The 19,150-nt window shown below is 47.0% G+C and overlaps 2 protein-coding genes across 3 annotated transcripts in view; one reads left to right on the top strand and one right to left on the bottom strand.

Moving 5' to 3' along the window:
* Positions 1–19,150, top strand: part of LOC141121669 (uncharacterized) — a 112,544-nt gene that overhangs the window by 53,243 nt on the left and 40,151 nt on the right. The gene's annotated exons all lie outside the window — the stretch shown is intronic.
* Positions 1–19,150, bottom strand: part of LOC141121681 (gastrula zinc finger protein XlCGF66.1-like) — a 67,958-nt gene that overhangs the window by 31,700 nt on the left and 17,108 nt on the right. The window lies entirely within an intron of this gene.

Here is a 19,150-nt window from a genome sequence, read left to right as displayed (position 1 = left end):
TATATACTTTGTAGTCAGAGTGTTCACTTGGAAATGCGATACACTAACTACAAAGACCTGAGGTGTGCCTTGGCCTAGCTGGTCAGTACACCTAAAAGAGGGCATACCCTGAATGTATGAATATGAAAAATGTACGATATGTATAAGTATATATGAAAGGTTTTGGAGAAACCGTTGGTGGGAACCATGAAGACGAGCCGATGCCGGATCAGAGAGAGGAGGAGGGATATATAACCCTCAGACTCCTCCTACAAATACACCTGCCTCTGGCCAGCCTTCTCACTTGTAGTCAGAGTCTTCACTTGGAAATGCGATACACTAACTACCAAGATCTGAGGTGTGCCTTGGCCTAGCTGGTCAGTAGGCCTAAAAGTGGGCAAAAAGGACACAAAAGTAGGTGTGATAAGAAAGCTTGATGAAGGGTAGGTAACAATTCATCTAGTAAATTAGCCCGGATGTCTTCAGTATACGGATCCAGTATGTATCAGCTATAACAGGAGGAATTCCAGCGTCCCATGAATTGATAAGAAGGGACCCCCTGTTTGGAACCTGTGAAACTACCCAAATCCCAAACAAATGTTCGTAAATGATTTGGATTAAGCCTAATTTCCGAGAAAACACAGACATGAGAACGAATTGCTTGTAGTGAGAGGATACTTGGGGGGGGGGGGGGAGTAAGGGCTGACCCTAGGAGCCCCTGTGAAATAATTACAGAGAAGATAGAACACTTCAAACAGACACCAGTTAAGTAGTTCTATAAAATTCCCACGAACCCCTGGTCTGTCTATTCTTGATATGTTGGAAATTTGAGAGGGCGAGCTGCAAAAATGGGCAAACTGTCAGGAGTTTGCAGGGGTCTGAAGTGCTGGCCACCTGATAGATATGCTTGATAGTGTTGGCGGATAAGGCCAATATGCTGTGGCAATATGCATCGAAAGCCAGAGTCAGGAACCTTAGAAATCTTCCAACCCCCTGATCCCCTTTATTCACAGGTAACACTGAACTCCCTGACCAACCAGTCCCCATGTGACTGTAACTGCCAGTATTGGGCAAATAATGAAACGAACTATGCGCAAACTAGGGCAGACTAAAACTTCCGGGGGCCAAAACCAACTGAGTCAGGGGCAACTGAAACACTCCAAGAGCCCTGCTCATGGTTGTGGAATAAACATGGAAATACCATTCCAGACCCACAGAAAACTGGTCCCACATGAATAAAGCCAGGTCGTGCTTCTGCTTGTAACCTGACAACCGGAGTCCTGAAGCAGGTGAAGGAGGGCCAGACTCCATCCTGAGGCATAATTCTCATGACATGATTCATCATACCAGCTGGAGATCAGACAAAGAAGAATGCTCAGATGTATCTGACCAGTTCTCCAGGCAACCTTGCAATCAAGAGATTAGAGCCAAGAGGGAAACCCAAAATAATGATGATTTTTTGGCCCGGACCTACCACTCTGTGGGCAGTCAGGGGGTGTTGGCTCAGCACACATCCTGAGAGAGACTGCAGATCCCTGGGCAGTAACCAGGGACTTCACGCAACAGGAAATAAATTCAATGAACCATCCCCTGACCCCCCTTCCAGATACCCAAGATCCAATGGAGTGCTTGGTAAAGGTGTCAAAATAAGCAACGACGGCCTTTGACCCGGAGGTTAACCTAGTGATGAAATTACATATGCATCATTAATCATGACATCCCAGTGGGCAGGTCTGATGGAAGTAGCTTCAAAGCAATGGTAACATCAGCTAGGATAGCCAATACCTCCCCAACCATAGAAAGTGCTGAACCGCCAGATCCATTGACGAGTATTTCGATGAAAATGCTTCCGCAGTAAAGGGGGCAGCCAAAATGTAAACAAATGATATCAGAAACTTGCCACTGGACATCCCGGTGGGCCGACCCTCCACCTGAAGAACGATGGTGAAAGAACCGGACCAAGCACCCCTTGAAAATTACTACCTCCAGAAACTTATCAACAATAAATCTGCTGAAGGCAAGATACTACATCTGAAAGACTCTGACGAGATAGTCATCTGGCCTGCATGAAGGCCTACTGAAATTTCCTCCAGCAGGGGCTGTCTGAAGACCAGGGATGGGAGATTCCCACACAACCCCTATCAAAGAAACATTACTTGGCTTAGACATATTGAACCAGAAGGCTTGATAAGACCGGTGGACTAAGGGGATGCCGATCTTGCCTGCAGGAATGTAGGAAGAGTAGGACCCGGGGGTGCGCTGACACCTTTAACCGAGCGAGCTTTGATCACCTCTATCCTGTCTTGCAACCGTAACAGGCTGTGGAGAGCATATTAGCCAATATGAATCTGAGTTAAAGAATAATGCCCAGAACATGTTCCATACTGGTGGATGGGAGTAGCTGGGACGGACCTGGAAATAACACTCTGAAGCGTTCTGCCTTCCCGGCAATGGTCAGGAAAGGAAAACCCCTGTGCCGAAACTCCGCTGTGAGCTTAAGTATAGACCAACTCCTTAACGACGGGGTGCTACCACGCTCTGAACCCCCACGTGTGGTTGAAGGGATGAACACGAATAAGTCGCTTCTGAAACGTGCAGCATGCCCAACCTAGGCAAACACAAACTAGAGAAAATGACAACAGACAACCAGACATACAACAACCCTCTGTGCCTACCTAAGTATGAGAACGTAAGCCATAATGACAAGACCACAGCCCATGAATGAAGATGATGAAGACCCCCACCCAAGTATATGTAGTAAGTGAGCCCGAGTAACCTACAGTGCAAAGACAGGTAATTAAAATGGAATACTCAGGGCTAGTGTACCCACAGACCATGGTGGGTAGTCGTACAGGTGTAATGAAATGAACGTGCATCGTATGACGTATGGTATACGGGCAAGAAGATTGTGGTCAACAATCAATTAAAAAACAAAACCTCAGCCCGTATGGATCTGTAGATGTGACAGAGCCTGAGATGTTAGCACTGGCTAACTAAACCCAGGTATACAAAGAAACCTGAACGAAAAGGTATGATGAGACATCAAAAACAAACGAAGATGAAACAGCTACTGGTGCATATGCTGTAAATTTAAGGCACTGAAATGCTATGACAGAACACGCTTTGACAGAACCTGCTACCCATGACAAAGGCACACGCACGCTCCTTGCTGGCCTTGCATATAAGCTGGGGATCCACCTGAATACGATCACATGTATTTGTGATAAATGACCGAACCAAACATAAGGCATAGAAATGCCCATGAGGATGGAAAAGGATACTATTGTACGTGCCGTAACTACATGGTACCCAAACATGACGAAACATGAAGATGAAATGCGCCCAATGAGAACAGATAAGAATGGACCTACCCGTATACCAGCCCTATATCAGCAGGCCGTAGGATGCTGATAACCACCTCCCCCCGGACTAGGGGAAAATGGAAGTGAGCTGCATAAGCCTCCCACACCCTCATGACCATGGACGAACCGTACCAAGGAGATAAGGAGCAGTGAGTAACCGTGCCCTGAGGAACTATCAATCCCAGCACAACACATCCGGTCATAGAATTAAATGAAGATGAAATGGACGCCATTAAATGTAGAGAAATTACATGATAACCAACAGCGACAGAAACTCAGAAATGTAAGTACGGCCATAGTGTAGCAATGGACCTCATTGAACTGACATCCGAGCTATGAAGCTGAGAGATTAGAGCCCCCCCAGTCGTGAAACTAAGAACTAAGCTGTGCATACTCCCAGCCCCTCCTAACCATACGCGCACGGATGGACTAACTAAAGAAATGAGGAGCTGTAAACAGCCATGCACTATGGAACTACAAGTCCCAGCCCAACCCATCCTGGGTGAAGAACGCTATAGTCTGATGAAACTTGCACACCTACACTAATGAAAGGAATCACCTGCCAGCCAGTGTAGCCTAGTTGCTCAGCAAATATCAGGCTTGGGGCGCTGATGGTGTTCAGCACAGGGGGGGCAAAGACCTCTATGCAGTAAAGAGAGGAGGGGAGCCATTTTTTTAACCACTTGCTGACCGCTGCAAGCCGATATATACGTCGGCACAATGGCAGCGGTGGGCAAATGGGCGTACCTGTACGTCCCCTTTATTTGGTGGGGCTAGCGCGCATGCCACGTACAGCGTGACTTGATGTCCGCCGGTATCCTGGCGATTGTGTTACGGAGCCGCAGAACGGGGAGATGTAAACAAGGCATTTCCCTGTTCTGCCTAGTGACATGACAGAGATCACTGCTCCCTGTCATCGGGAGCAGTGATCGCTGTCATGTGAGTGGAAGCCCATAACCCCCCACAGTTAGAATCACTCCCTAGGACAAACTTAACCCCTTAATCGCCCCCTAGTGTTTAACCCCTTCCCTGCCAGTGTCATTTACACAGTAATCAGTGCATTCTTATAGCACTGATCGCTGTATAAATGACAATGGTCCCAAAATAGTGTCCCATGTGTCCGCCATAATGTCGCCCCTAGTGTTTAACCCCTTCCCTGCCAGTGTCATTTACACAGTAATCAGTGCATTCTTATAGCACTGATCGCTGTATAAATGACAATGGTCCCAAAATAGTGTCCGCCATAATGTCGCAGTCACGATAAAAATCGCAGATCACCGCCATTACTAATAAAAAAAATTAATAATAAAAATGCCATAAAACTATCCCCTATTTTGTAGACGCTATAACTTTTGCGCTAACCAATCAATATACGCTGATTGTGATTTTTTTTCCAAAAATATGTAGACGAATATATATCGGCCTAAACTGAGGAAAAAAATATTTTTTTTGTATATTTTTGGGGGATATGTATTCTAGCAAAAAGTAAAAAATATTGCTTTTTTTTTCAAAATTGTCGCTCTTTTTTTGTTTATAGCGCAAAAAATAAAAACCGCAGAGGCGATCAAGTATCACTAAAAGAAAGTCCTATTTGTGGGAAAAAAAGGACGTCAATTTTGTGTGGGTGCAACGTCACACGACCGCGCAATTGTCAACTAAAGTGATGCAGTGCCGAATCGCAAAAAGTGCTCTGGTCAGGAAGGGGGTAAAATCTTCCGGGGCTGAAGTGGTTAATAATGTGGATTGATGGACAACAAGTGACAGCATGTGGAGAGCTTGACAGCTATCCTGTTACTATGAAAAACACACAGACAAGTATCGGGTGAAACCCGACCAGCTAGAGCGAGGCTCGGCAGCCTGTGCAGGAGACACAAAACAGAAACAGACAGAGCCGCAATTAAACAAGCAGGGTAACAACCTGAGAAGAGGTCCTGACAATCCTAAGGACTTAACCACAAGCAGCCCAACCAGGTTACCTGACAACTATGGCTGCAAGATATCTAGTCCCCCCACACACACACACATGACCAGCAGATGAATAAAGACCCCCCCTGCTGCGGATAATTAACATGCTGGGACCCGCAGCTACCCCCCCTCTCTAGCCTGACAGCAGCTGTCTGTCCACCAGCACCGAGGACTGATCATCCCAGCAGAAGACTCTCCCTCCCCCACAAGACTCCCTCCCCCTCGCATGGCGACGCTGATGACAGCATACACACATCCATGGCCTGACTGATCAAACGAGGCCCCCCTGCCCATTGACCCCCAGATTGAAACATGGAGCACTGTGATAAGTGCGGGGAAAAGCGATGCCGCCCGCCAGACGATTTCCCCTGCCAGTGGTGAATGCAGAAGTGACGTCAGCTGGCGCAACGTAAATGACGCTCGTCAGCCGTAACCACGGGAACCATGAAGATGAGCCGATGCCTCTGGCCAGCCTTCTCACATACGGATTGCACTATATACTCTGAACTGCAGTATATATACTATACGGACTGCACTATATACTCTGCAGAAACATTGGGCCTTAGATTTTGGTGGAGCCAGAATACTGTAACCCCTCATAGTTACTCTTGTTGGGCGCAGGAACGAGCCCTGCTGTTAAAGCAGAACTCCGACCAAAATTTTTTTTCCATGTCCTTGTTGCTGATCTCCTACCTTCACCAAGTTTGCATCCATGTTCTTCTGAGCTCTGTAATGGGCTGCTGAACTTGCTAAAAAAACGTTATTGCCTGCTGACATCCTGTTTGTAAGACCTCTGACTGCTATCCCTCTCCTAAACTCAGCCAGCGGTCTGACATGCCCCCTTGTAGTCCTGTAGAGCAGGGAGGAAGCAGAGATGTTGTGGGCAGAAGGGGTCTCACAGCCCCCAGTTTGTGTCACTGATGGAGGAGGTGTCCTCCCTCCTCCTCCTCCCTGCCAGCAATCTGCCCCTCCACTGTCCCCGCCGCACTGACATTTGGCACTGGTGGTCCCTGACATTTGGCTCTGGTGGTCCCTGACATTTGGCACTGGTGGTGGTCCCAGACATTTGGCTCTGGTGGTCCCTGACATTCAGAACTGGCGGACACTGACATGTTGCACTGGTTTGCATTTATATTATGTAGCGCTGACAACTGTTGTTTCTAGCTCTATGTGTATTATTCAGTACAATAGTTGTGTTAGTGCCATCTTGTGGACAATTAATAAAGTACAATAAGTTTACGTCTCAGGATTAAGTGACACGGAAGTGATTCGATGTTTACTTTGGAACTGTAGCTCTGATCCACCCACAATGCTCATGGACAAAGTCAGAACTGAACTGCATTGTGGGGGGATATAAAAGGGTAAGCAGCGGCCATTTTAGGTCACTTGTTCCTGGGACGCGTGGCCTGCCAGCAGAACTCTGTGGGTGTGCGTGTCCCAGGGTTGCGGCCTACCTGGCGAAGGAGCAGAGCCTCCGTAGTATCCTGCCATCGCATCGCAGTGAGCTGGACAAGAGACGTGATGGTGCCTCCATACGGAACTGAGAACTGCTGAACCGGAGACACCCACCTGCTTGGATTCTGTGTGGTGAGAGGGTTGACACCCAGAAGTTTATTTGAGTATTACACACACATCTTTAGAACTGTACAGAGTGTTGCTGGGACTGATAGTCCCACGGAACAAGTTAAGTCAGAGAGCATTACATCCAAATAGACTTCAGTATTCAAGAGCGGATGTTAGATGTTTGTTTCTTCATATAAAGACACTTAGTCACTCTATTGGATTACAATTGTTTTAGTGTGTTATACTACACTGCGCAACACCCAGGAGGAACCCTTTGGGGATTACAATTATAAAAGCTAGCGAAGACTGAAGACGTCTGGACTACCTTTTTCATTGCAGGGCCCTGCATTTTAGTATAGTGACTTTAAGGTCTAGAGCAGGGGGAGCTCCCGGGTATAGATTCATACCAATATATACATATATATTTCTGTGATTGTTATTGATTGTCATAATCATTTCTTATACTATCACACTACGTTGGTGTGATAGTATATTCATTAAAATAACTCTTTATATAAATATATTACTTACTCAAAGAAAGAAGTTATTTTTGGTCATTATTGAAGTTTGTGTGCAGTGTTTTCATTTCTCCTACAGGTGGAGCTACCAGCACCCAGGTAGAGGTAACCCTAATTGTAAGTGTATATTGTGGGTTAAAGTTAATGCTCATATTGTTTCAACACTGCACTACAGTTGTGTCAAGGGGAGTGAATAATTTAAGAAGGGTGTAGAGCAAAGAGGACAGGCCCGCTTAAACCAGCAGCTCCACTGTGAGTTATTGCTACATGTGGGGGCTCGTCCGGGATAACTGTCACTCTAAAGCAGAACACCCTGTTAAGAACCCCAGAATGGACCCTCCCACTGTGGCACAGTGGTGTGAGGCGGAAGGCGTCTGCTCAGAAGCGAGTGTAGCCATGGAACTCTGGGGAGATATCTGGGAGAAGGAACACATTAACCAAGTGGTGAAAACACTATCCCCAGGACAAAGAGCCAAGGTGGTCGCAGTAAGACCTGATCATGAGACATTCCGCACCTATGCCTTATTGGAATGGAGGAAGGGAGTGCCGGAAAACTTCAAGGGTGAAAGTGTTGAACTCGCTGACAAGACAAAATTTTACCTGACCCACCCAAGAGAGCAGGGGGAGGATCCTGCCACCTTCTCTCAGATGAGCTTAACAAGAGTCAGGGGTCCATCGCAGTCAGCACCGACTGCAATTGAGCCTGAACTCATCACAGCCCTTGGAAACTTGGTGTCCCAATGCCAGAAAGGGAACCCAACCTATTCAGGGATTGGGTACCGAAAACTGGGCATCTTTTCGGGCCAGTGGCCTGTACCCAAAGGAGAAGATACTTTTGAAGAATGGTTGGAACAGACCACGCAGGTGCTGGATGAGTGGGACATCCCTGAAACACAGAAGAAGCAGCGGATCACTGAGAGTCTCAAGGGGCCTGCTTCCGAGGCCATTCGAAATTTAAAGCTCAGTAAACAGAACTGTGTAGCCCAAGACTACTTAGATATCCTGCAAGATGTGTTTGGATGTACTGAAAAGGTTTCCGACCTAATTTACCAATTAGAACACACCTATCAGGAAACTGGAGAGAAGTTGTCAGAATATGTGAGACGGCTGGACAAGGTCACTCACCAGATATTACTGAAAAGGGGGATAGATCCTTGTAAGGTGGATGAGATTCGAGCCAAACAAGTCCTAAGGGGTGCCCAGCCTTTGGACCCCATCACCCTCCAGTTAAGAACCCGCCAAGATGGAGGCATATTGAAGTACCCAGATCTAATTCAGATTGTAAGGGAGGAAGAAGCTATTCTAGAAAGGAAGAAGGAGAACATTCAAGAACCAAAGCACACTGTTGGAGTCCGAACAGTTATGTGATGGAGGATGACACTCAGATTGAGCTTCTAAAGACTCAAGTGGCTCAGTTAATGGAAATGATGGCTTTGCTGACCACGAGACCCCCAAATCAGCCCAATGGAGGAACAGAAAATCGAAGAGAGTACCAGACTCCACCTTCAGAAGCTGATTTGGACGTTATTTCAACTGTGGAGGGGTTGGACACTTCGGGAACATGTGCCCAAGTCCAAGAGCAGCAGTACAGCGTCAAAAGCCGGCGGAAAACTTCAAAAAGCCCCCAGTGAAGGAGTCAACTGTCGTCAACTCCAACAAAACCCAAGTTCCCAAAGTTTTGAGAGAAAGGGGAAGAATGAAGTTGAGGAGGCGTCCGTGGAAACGAGGAGTCAAGATGCGCTCTAGTAGGCAGGAGCAGCCGAACCCTCAGAGTGAATTTCCCCTCAACTTAGTGGGACCCTCTCCGATCATCCCAATCCAGGTAGAAGGAATCTACGCCAAGGCACTATTGGATACCGGAGCTCAAGTGACCTTACTATACAAAGATTTCTACATGAAGCATCTCAAGCATCTGCCTCTGCAAAAGTTGGAGGAATTGGAGATATGGGGTCTAGATACCCAGAACTTTCCTTATGAAGGGTATATCCCTATCAAATTCACCTTTGACCCAAGTGTGGCTGGAAAGGCGTAGACTTTCGACACCCTGGCAGTTGTGTGTCCCCAGCCCCCTGGGGCTCACAAAAGTTCCCTCCTCATTGGAACAAACACTGATCTGGTCAGAAGACTCCTGACACCACTTGTACAGAAGGAAAGTGCCCCGGCCATGAAGGTACACCCCATGCTAACCCAAGTGTACGAGGACATAGTACACGAGCAGAAGGCCCCACCAGAAGGAGTGGGAAAAGTTTGGCATTTAGACCAAGGTGAACAACTACTACAACCGGGTGAAGTGGTATGCATGAGGGCCTCTGTTAAGTTGAGCTTGAGACGACCTGGTCCTTTCATTGTCTTGGAAACGGACACCCAGGAAGAGAATGTGGGTCTGGAAATACTTCCAAAAGTGTTATCCACTAAGGCACTTAAGAGAAGCAGAGGGAGAGTCTCAGTCAGTGTTCGGAACACGACAGCCTTGCCTGTGAAGATACCAGCAAGAATGCTGCTTGGGCAGGCGAACCAAGCAACCCCAGTTTCGCCAAGAGATGTAAAAAGGAGCCCCGAAGAGGAGATTCCTATAGAGAATTTCTACCCAAAGAACACCTCCCTTACGCCTGCTTGGATGGAGAGGGCCAAAGCCCAGCTCATGAGGTGGAAGGAAGTTTTCTCAAAGAGTGAGTTTGACGTGGGGTATGCCAAGAGTGCAGAGCATAAGATCCGGCTGGAAGAAGACAAACCCTTCCGGGAAAGGGTCAGGAGGATCCCATTGGGAGACCTTGAAGACCTCCGAGAACAGCTGGCTGAGCTAAAAAAGGACTGGGATTTTCAAAGAGTCCAGGAGTCCATACGCCTCTCTGATGAGGAAGAAAAATGGGTCACTCCGGCTGTGTATCGACTACAGGACTCTGAACCGACGGACCATCCCTGATCAATACACTACGCCCCGTATAGAAGATGCCCTACAGAGCTTGTCAGGGGCGAAGTGGTTCAGTGTATTAGATCTGAAGAGTGGCTATTATCAGATCCCCATGAGTCCTGAGGATAAGGAGAAGACTGCTTTCATCACCCCCGTGGGGTTCTATGAATTCAACCGGATGCCACAAGGTCTGTCTGGGGCCCCAGCGACTTTCCAGCAGCTCATGGAGAAGACAGTAGGCGACATGAACTTGATTGAGGTCTTAGTATACTTAGACGATATCATTGTGTTTGGCCGAACTGTTGAAGAGCATGAAGAGCGACTGGAAAAGGTTCTAAAGAGGCTACATGAAGAGGGTTTGAAGCTTTCAATGGAGAAACGTCAGTTCTATCAAACTTCAGTGAACTATCTGGGGCACATTGTGTCTGAAGAAGGGATAGCAACTGATCCTGAGAAATTGGAAGCTGTTACCTCTTGGCCAAGGCCCACGAATGTGACTGAGCTCAGGTCCTTCCTAGGATTCTGCTCCTACTACCGGAGGTTTGTGGAGGGGTTCGCAAAAATAGGCAAGACCCCACTGTCGCCACATTTTATTCTCAGCGCTGTTTTTACATTATTTTACAAGTGAGTGTATATCCTTTTTATTTAATAAATTTCTTCCTTAAACGGATTTACACTATATGGCCTTTTCCTTTCTTTCCATCCTCTACCTGCCTCCTTCAACATCAATCTGAGCGAAACAACAATGTGCGTTCCGGTCCACACATCTCTCTGGATTCCTGCATCGCCTAGAGTGACAGAGTAACGCGTGGGTCCATCCACCAACATCGCCTTCCCGGGCCATTCCCAGCCACCCATCACCTAAGCGCATCCGACCCAGTCCGGCGTATGCCCCATTGGGTCCACTCCATCCGGTAAGCCTCCTCACAATTGGTGGTGGTGTGTCTGTTTTTCATCTCAAGATTATATACATTTTGGTTGGAAAGTTTTTCTGAAGATTTTTTTTCCTCCATGCACATATTGATGTTCCCTCTGCAGTATTTATACTTGGAACTGTGATTTTGACGTTTTCCATATTGGACGTTTTCTCATTTCTACTAGCGCTACACTTATTGTGTGTTTTCTCTCTGTTTTGCTTTGTTGGTTGTGTTAGCTGCTTTTTTTTCGTTACGGCAGCGCAGAATTGTTTTGTATATATCCCGAGAGGTTCGCAAAAATAGCCCACCCACTTACAGAACTACTAAAGAATCAGGAAGAGGCTGATGTGGATTCGGAGAAACCTGGGAGACAAAAATAAGGGCCCCGGAAGAAAAAGGAATCTATTCTGGATCAGTGGACTCAGGAATGTGAGGAGACATTCAGTCTATTGAAGAAGAGTCTTACAACTGCTCCAGTGTTAGCTTATGCGGATCCTGCCAAGCCCTATGAACTGTACGTGGATGCCAGCCGAGATGGGCTGGGCAGAGTGCTCTATCAGGATCACAATGGACAATTAAGGCCTGTTGCTTATGTGAGCCGAAGCCTGTCTCCTGCTGAGAAGAACTACCCAACTCATAAACTTGAGTTTTTGGTCTTGAAGTGGGTTGTGGTAGACAAGCTGAGAGATTATCTGTATGGTGCCGAATTTGTAGTTAAAACAGATAACAACCCCCTCACATACTTATTCACCACCGCAAAATTGGACGCCACAGGCCATAGGTGGTTGGCTGCTCTCTCAACATTCTCCTTCAGCCTGAAATCTAGACCGGGAGCGGGCAACAGAGATGCAGATGCAAGAAGACCCCACAGTCCCCTGAGCTCCCAAGAGGATTGGACTCAACTTGCCCCAGATGGGGTAAGAGCCCTTTGTGAAGGAGCCGTTAAGCAGGAGAAGGGTGAAGCCAGAGCTGAAAAAATTGGAGTGACTACGGCAGGAGTACCCAGGTATTATTGCAATGTCTCCCAGATTGCTGCAGAGGGTTTACCTAAATTATCAAGGAAAGATCTTAGGAAAGATCAACAAGAGGATCCACTCTGCAGCTTTGTATTGGAAGCTCTGGAGGGTAAACACCCCGATCTACTTTTGAAAAGCGCCCGAAAAGAAGCTCTGTTGTTACACAAAGAGTGGGATCGGTTGCAGTTGTTGCAAGGGGTGGTCTACCAAAGGGGCCCCTCTGAAGATCCGGAGGAGAAGTGGCAACTGTTGCTGCCAGAGAAGCACAGAGAGACAGTGTTAATCGCTCTACATGATTGTCATGGACATTTGGGGTCAGAAAGAAATCTTCAATTGATAAAAGATAGATTTTACTGGCCTTACATGAGGAAAGAAGTGGAGAGTTACTGTCACTCCTGCCATTGGGACATTTATCAAGCCAAGGCCCCATGGATCTAGTTTGCATAGACTTCCTGTGTTTAGAATCTGACTTGAGTGGGCAAGGAAATATTCTGGTAGTCACTGACCATTTTACCAGATATGCTCAAGCTTTCTCCATGAAAGATCAGAAGGCAGTCACAGTAGCAAAGACATTGGTGGAGAAGTTCTTCGCCCATTACGGCTTACCACAGAGGATCCACTCAGACCAGGGAAGGGACTTTGAGAGTACACTCATCAGGAGGTTGCTGGATTTACTGGGGATAAAATAATCCAGAACTACACCCTATCATCCGCAAGGAGACCCTCAGCCAGAGAGGTTTAATAGAACTCTTCTTAATATGTTGGGGACATTAACCTCCGAGCAAAAGCCCAACTGGAGTAAGCATATTGCCGCTTTAGTACATGCATACAACAGCACCAAGAGTGACGTCACAGGATAGTCACCCTATTGGGCATGAGGCTAGGTTACCAGTGAACCTGGCTTTTGGAACCTGTCTGGACCACACATCAGAAGCTTCCCATCGAGGATATGCAAATAGGCTGAGGAAGAGTCTGAAGGTTGCTTATGAGAAGGCTCGGACCATGTCAGAAAGCCGAGAGAGCAGGAATAAGAGAAACTTTGACCTTAAAGTAAGGGTCCAAGATCTTCAACCAGGCGACCGAGTCTTACTAAGGAATTTGGGTATTCCTGGCAAACACAAGTTGGCAAATTTCTGGAGATCACAGCCATACGTTGTGTGTAAATAGCTCCCAGGGCTTCCAGTATTTGAAATCAGGCCAGAAGGAAGTGCTGGACCAACTAAAACTTGGCATTGGAATCACCTTTTGCCCCTTACTGATGCAGTCAGGATAATCCCCGAAGAGGAATTATCATCCACATCAGAAGTTGCACAACGGCCTGTAACTAGGTCCCAGTCTGGGACTTTGGCAACTGGAGACAGTGAGGAGAGAGAGATGGACATTAGCTGGTTATGGTCCTCTAATATACCTGAAACTGAAGCGAGTGTTTCATCACCCACAGCCGAGGAGAGTAGTGAGGCCCTCAGGCCAGAAGCTCCAGAGTTTGTGCCATTGTCTGGAAGAGCTGAAGAGTGTTTATCTCCCACTGAAGTAGAAGAAAGTGGTGTCCAGCCAGAAATAGGGGACACACCAAAAAAACAAAGGGAAAAGAGGAACATTCGCCCACCCAAGAGACTAACATATGATACATTGGGTGAGTGTTCTGAAACAATCAAGATTACCAGCAAAAGGAACATTGATGAGCCTAGTTCCTCCTCAGTCAGTCTGGACAATGAGAGCCCTGCTTCACACCTTGGCACACCTGTATCCGATACTAAAGTGACAGTTGTGGGTACACAGAGTAACTTTCCAACATCTGAGAATTGGTGGGAGGCTCCCCTGTCGGTCCAGTGTTCTCGTTTAGAGGCTAAGATGTGTAGCAGAAACAAGGTCTTACATATCTTTGGGGACCAAAGATTTAGAGCAGGGGGAGTATGTAGCGCTGACAACTGTTGTTTCTAGCTCTATGTGTATTATTCAGTACAATAGTTGTGTTAGTGCCATCTTGTGGACAATTAATAAAGTACAATAAGTTTACGTCTCAGGATTAAGTGACACGGAAGTGATACATTGTTTACTTTGGAACTGTAGCTCTGACCCACCCACAATGCTCCTGGACAAAGTCAGAACTGAACTGCATTGTGGGGGGATATAAAAGGGTAAGCAGCGGCCATTTTAGGTCTCTTGTTCCTGGGACGCGTGGCCTGCCAGCAGAACTCTGTGGGTGTGTGTGTCCCACAGGGTTGCGGCCTACCTGGTGAAGGAGCAGAGCAGTCGTAGTATCCTGCCATCACATCGCAGTGAGCTGGACAAGAGACGTGATTGTTCCAGAAGACCTGTGGGGAGATAACCGAGGACTCCCGGTCGTTTGTGAACGGAACAGTGTGACGGCGTGGTGGTCCCTCCATACAGAACTGAGAACTGCTGAACCGGAGACATCCACCTGCTTGGATTCTGTGTGGTGAGAGGGATGACACCCAGAAGTTTATTTGAGTATTACACACACATCTTTAGAACTGTACAGAGTGTTGCTGAGACTGATAGTCCCACGGAACAAGTTAAGTCGGAGAGCATTACATCCGAATAGACTTCAGTATTCAAGAGCGGATGTTAGATGTTTGTTTCTTTATATAAAGACACCTAGTCACTCTATTGGATTACAATTGTTTTAGTGTGTTATACTACACTGCGCAACACCCAGGAGGAACCCTTTGCGGATTACAATTATAAAAGCTAGCGAAGACTGAAGACGTCTGGACTACCTTTTTCATTGCAGGGCCCTGCATTTTAGTATAGTGACTTTAAGGTCTAGAGCAGGGGGAGCTCCCGGGTATAGATTCATACCAATATATACATATATATTTCTGTGATTGTTATTGATTGTCATAATCATTTCTTATACTATCACACTACGTTGGTGTGATAGTATATTCATTGAAATAACTCTTTATATAAATATATTACTTACTCAAAGAAAGAAGTTATTTTTGGTCATTATTGAAGTTTGTGTGCAGTGTTGTCATTTCTCCTACAGGTGGAGCTACCAGCACCCAGGTAGAGGTAACCCTAATTGTAAGTGTATATTGTGGGTTAAAGTTAATGCTCATATTGTTTCAACACTGCACTACAGTTGTGTCAAGGGGAGTGAACAATTTAAGAAGGGTGTAGAGCAAAGAGGACAGGCCCGCTTAAACCAGCAGCTCCACCGTGAGTTATTGCTACGATTAAAATACTTTGCATTTATAAGGCTGCAACCTATCATACTGTGTGTTATGTATGGCTTGCTGGCTGCAGAATCAGGGGTGCAATTTATGTTGAAGTGGGCGGGTTCACATTTACATGTACAAGCCTAGTGTACCTCCCACATTCACTCCCATCCCAAGGATTCATGGGAAATGTAGTCTGATTACAGTTCAGAGAGAGAGAGAAGAGGATATGATGCAATCACTGTTCTAACACATCCTACCTGCCAGAAAAGATGATGCATTTTTTGAATCACAAAACTGACTTCCTAAAAATTAAATCAGTCATATCTCTTAAATGGTAAGAAATTTCACAAATGTAATAATTGTTTAGTGTTTTTTTTTTTGGGGGGGGGGGTACTAATGGGGGGATTTTTTGAAAATCCCGGAGTTCTGCTTTAAATATTATTTTAAAATTTGTAATTACATGCCCCTGTTAAACAGGGGCAGAAAGAGTGGGCCTTCGGTGTTGGTGGTGCCCTAAACCAAAAATATTGTTGGATGCTAGAATCATCAAGATTCAGGAGAAATAGGATAGGCACTCTTCAAGGGATCCCAGATCCCTAACAAATTCATCAGTTACATCAACATCAGGGGCTTGATAGCTGCTGATCCAGGACTGATTCATTTTTTATAAAAGTGAGCCTATCAATGGAGTCTGTGGACAGGCACACACTTTGATCCATTACAAACCCTCCAGTAGCACTGAATGTGCGTTCAGAAAGCACACTGAATGCAGGACAGGCCAGTAGCTTGAATGCATATTGAGCAAGTTCTGGCCAGTGGTCTATCTTCAAGTCCCAGTAACCCAGTGGATGCTCAGTTGGAAAGGTCTCCATGTCTGCTCTTGCCCCTAGATATTCCTGCACCATATAATGCAGACGCTGTCGATGGTTGCTTGAACCTATCAGCCCTGGGCGCTGAGCACTAAAAAATAGTTAAAAGGCATCGGTCAGCCGGCCACCTTCTCCACTGCTCTTTCTCTGAGCTAACAAAGCCTTAGAACATGTTGTCCAGCACCAGGAAATGGTAACCTCCCAGGCTCTGGAAAGGCGTTACACAAGCTTTTCTTCAAGGCATTTTGAAGATGTTTCATCCTCTGCTCCCTCTGCAAAGGCAGGATGAGCTCTGCAACTTTACCATTGTAACATGGATCAAGAACATTTGCCAGCTAGTAATGATCCATCTCGTTGATACCACAAATCTTAGGGTCCTTCCACAGGCTTTGTAGAATCAGGGAGCTCATGCAGCGTAAGTTTGCAGAGGCATGAGACTTTGAGTCCTCTGGGTTACTAAGTATGACATTGTCAGGAACTACCTCCTCCCAGCCACGTACAACTCCTTGGGTTTCTGGGGACTGAAAAACATTCCTTGAAGACTGCTGCATGTTATCCTCTACATCCATGCTAACACAATCCTCCTCTTCTTCCTGTGTTGGCGGCCCCACAGGAATGCTATCCGTATAAAGGGGGCCTTGAGAGGAAAGGAAGTCCTCCTCTTCCTCCCACTGTTCTGTCTCAAATGCCTTATCCATGATTCCACGAAGGGTGTGCTTCAGCAGGATGACTAGAGGGACAGTGTCACTGATGCATGTATTGTCGCTGCTCACCATCTTTGTGGCCTCTTTAAATGGAGACAGGACAGTGCATGCATTCTTTATCTGTAGCCACTGGTGTGGTGAAAAGGAGCCAAGCTTCCCTGAGCCTGTCCTGGTGCCATACTCATACAGGTACTCATTTATGGCCCTCTGCTGTGTGTGCAGCTGCATGCAGCACTGCCAATGTTGAGTTCCATCTGGTGGACATGTCACAAATGAGGCGGTTGGTGGGCAGGTTGAATTGCCATTTGAATGTCAGCCAGCTGGCATTGTATGACCGCTGGAAATGATCACAGACTTTCCTGGCCTGCCTCAGGAGATCTTGTAAGCCTGGGTATCTGGTCAAGAAATACTGCACCACCAAAATCAGGATGTGTGCCAAGCATGGAACATGTGTCAAGTGTCCTTGTTGGAGGGCAGAGAAGAGGTTGGTGCCATACAACCATTCCTGGCTCAAGCTGCCATGGCGTCAACCACCTCTGAGCCTGCCCCTGCAAGGCTGACAGCATCTCTGCCCCAGTGTGGCTCCTGTCCCCTAGGCAGACTAACTGAAGCACCGCATGACATCTTTTAGCCTGACTGCTTGTGTAGCCCCTTGAATGCTTATGGAGCACTACTGATTCAGAGGACAATTCTGCAGACAAGGCCATAGAGGAAGAAGAAGAGGAGGGAGGGGAGCATACAGATGTTGTGGCAGAATCACCACCAGCTTTTTTGGGGGCGTGGTAGCAGAACAAGCTCCAACACTGAACTCTGTCCTGCATCCTTCCCAGCTGCCAGCAGAGTTACCCAGTGCGCCGTGAGGGAAAGGTAATGTCCCTGCCCATGCCTGCTGGACCATGAGTCAGCGGTAATATGAACCTTGCTGCTGACCGCCCTGTCCAACAAGGCCAAAACATTGCCTTCCACATGATGGTAGAGAGCTGGAATGGCCTTACATGAAAAAAAATGTTTTGGAACCTGCTACTGTCGTACAGCACATTCCACAAATTCACGAAAGGGGGCAGAGTCTACCAGTGGAAAAGGCAGCAGTTGCAGTGCTAGCAATTTGGCCAAGCTAGCATTTAGACACGTGGATGGCTGAAACAATATTTTCTTTTACAGTTCAGCAACTGATGTAGCAAAATTTTCCTCCTGAAATCAGCTGGTGGTGTACTACTAGCAGATTGGCTGCAAGTACTTGGGACACCTATTGCTATACCTTCATATCTCACAGTGCAGGTTTTTGAGAGGGCTGGAGGTAAAGTAGGGTTTGAGATCCCAGATGAGGAGCAAGGAGAAGTCCGCCTTTTTCTATGATGTTGGTCTTTCAGGTGCTGTTGCCAATGGACTGCATGGCAGGTCATCATATGTCTGGTCAAGCATGTGGTGCCCATTGCCCAAGCGGCTGCTGTTCTGGCCATGCTTGATCCGCTTCAGACATAGACTGCAAACAGCAATGGTGCGATCTACTGCACACGTGTCGAAAAAAGCCCACACCAAAGAACGTTTGCAAGTCAGCAGGGAGTCAGCAGCGCCCTGCATGTGCCGAGCTCTGTGGTGTGATGCAATAGGGTGGCTGCCCTTAAGCTAACCCCTGGAGGACATCCTGCCTTGTTGGAGCTGTGCCTCCTCCTTACTTTCCTCCTCTCTACTCTCAGGCACCCAAGTACAATCAGTGACCTCATCATCCCCTCCCTCCTCATCACTGAAGCAAACTTGGCAGTATGCTGCAGCTGGGGAAACATGACTGAAGTTTCTTGTCCTTCTGTGGCTCCCCCTCTCTTTCTAGGCTCAGGTTACTCCCTTCCTCAACCTGGGAACCAACATCGGAGCCTTCAAATTCCTGCGTATCCTCCAACAGCATGTATCCGACACTATGGTTGAATAATTCTGGTGACTCCTCCATGCATGATGGTGGGGCTACGGAAGGAGTAACTGATGACAAAGGAGCGGGTGGAATAGGCCGCTTTGGCAGCTGCGTTGGAAGGCAAACTGGTATGAGCCTGGGTGACAGAGGATGAGGACGGCTTCATTATCAACTCCACCAATTCTTCTGCATGTTGTGGCTCAATAACATGGCCAGCAGCAGAAAAAAAGGACAAGCATGCCCCACTTGCAG

Source organism: Aquarana catesbeiana, unplaced genomic scaffold, assembly GCF_042186555.1.
Source record: "Aquarana catesbeiana isolate 2022-GZ unplaced genomic scaffold, ASM4218655v1 unanchor228, whole genome shotgun sequence".
Classification (NCBI taxonomy): Eukaryota; Metazoa; Chordata; class Amphibia; order Anura; family Ranidae; genus Aquarana; species Aquarana catesbeiana.
Note: the sequence above shows the minus strand (reverse complement) of the source record. Positions and strands in the feature narration are given on the sequence as shown.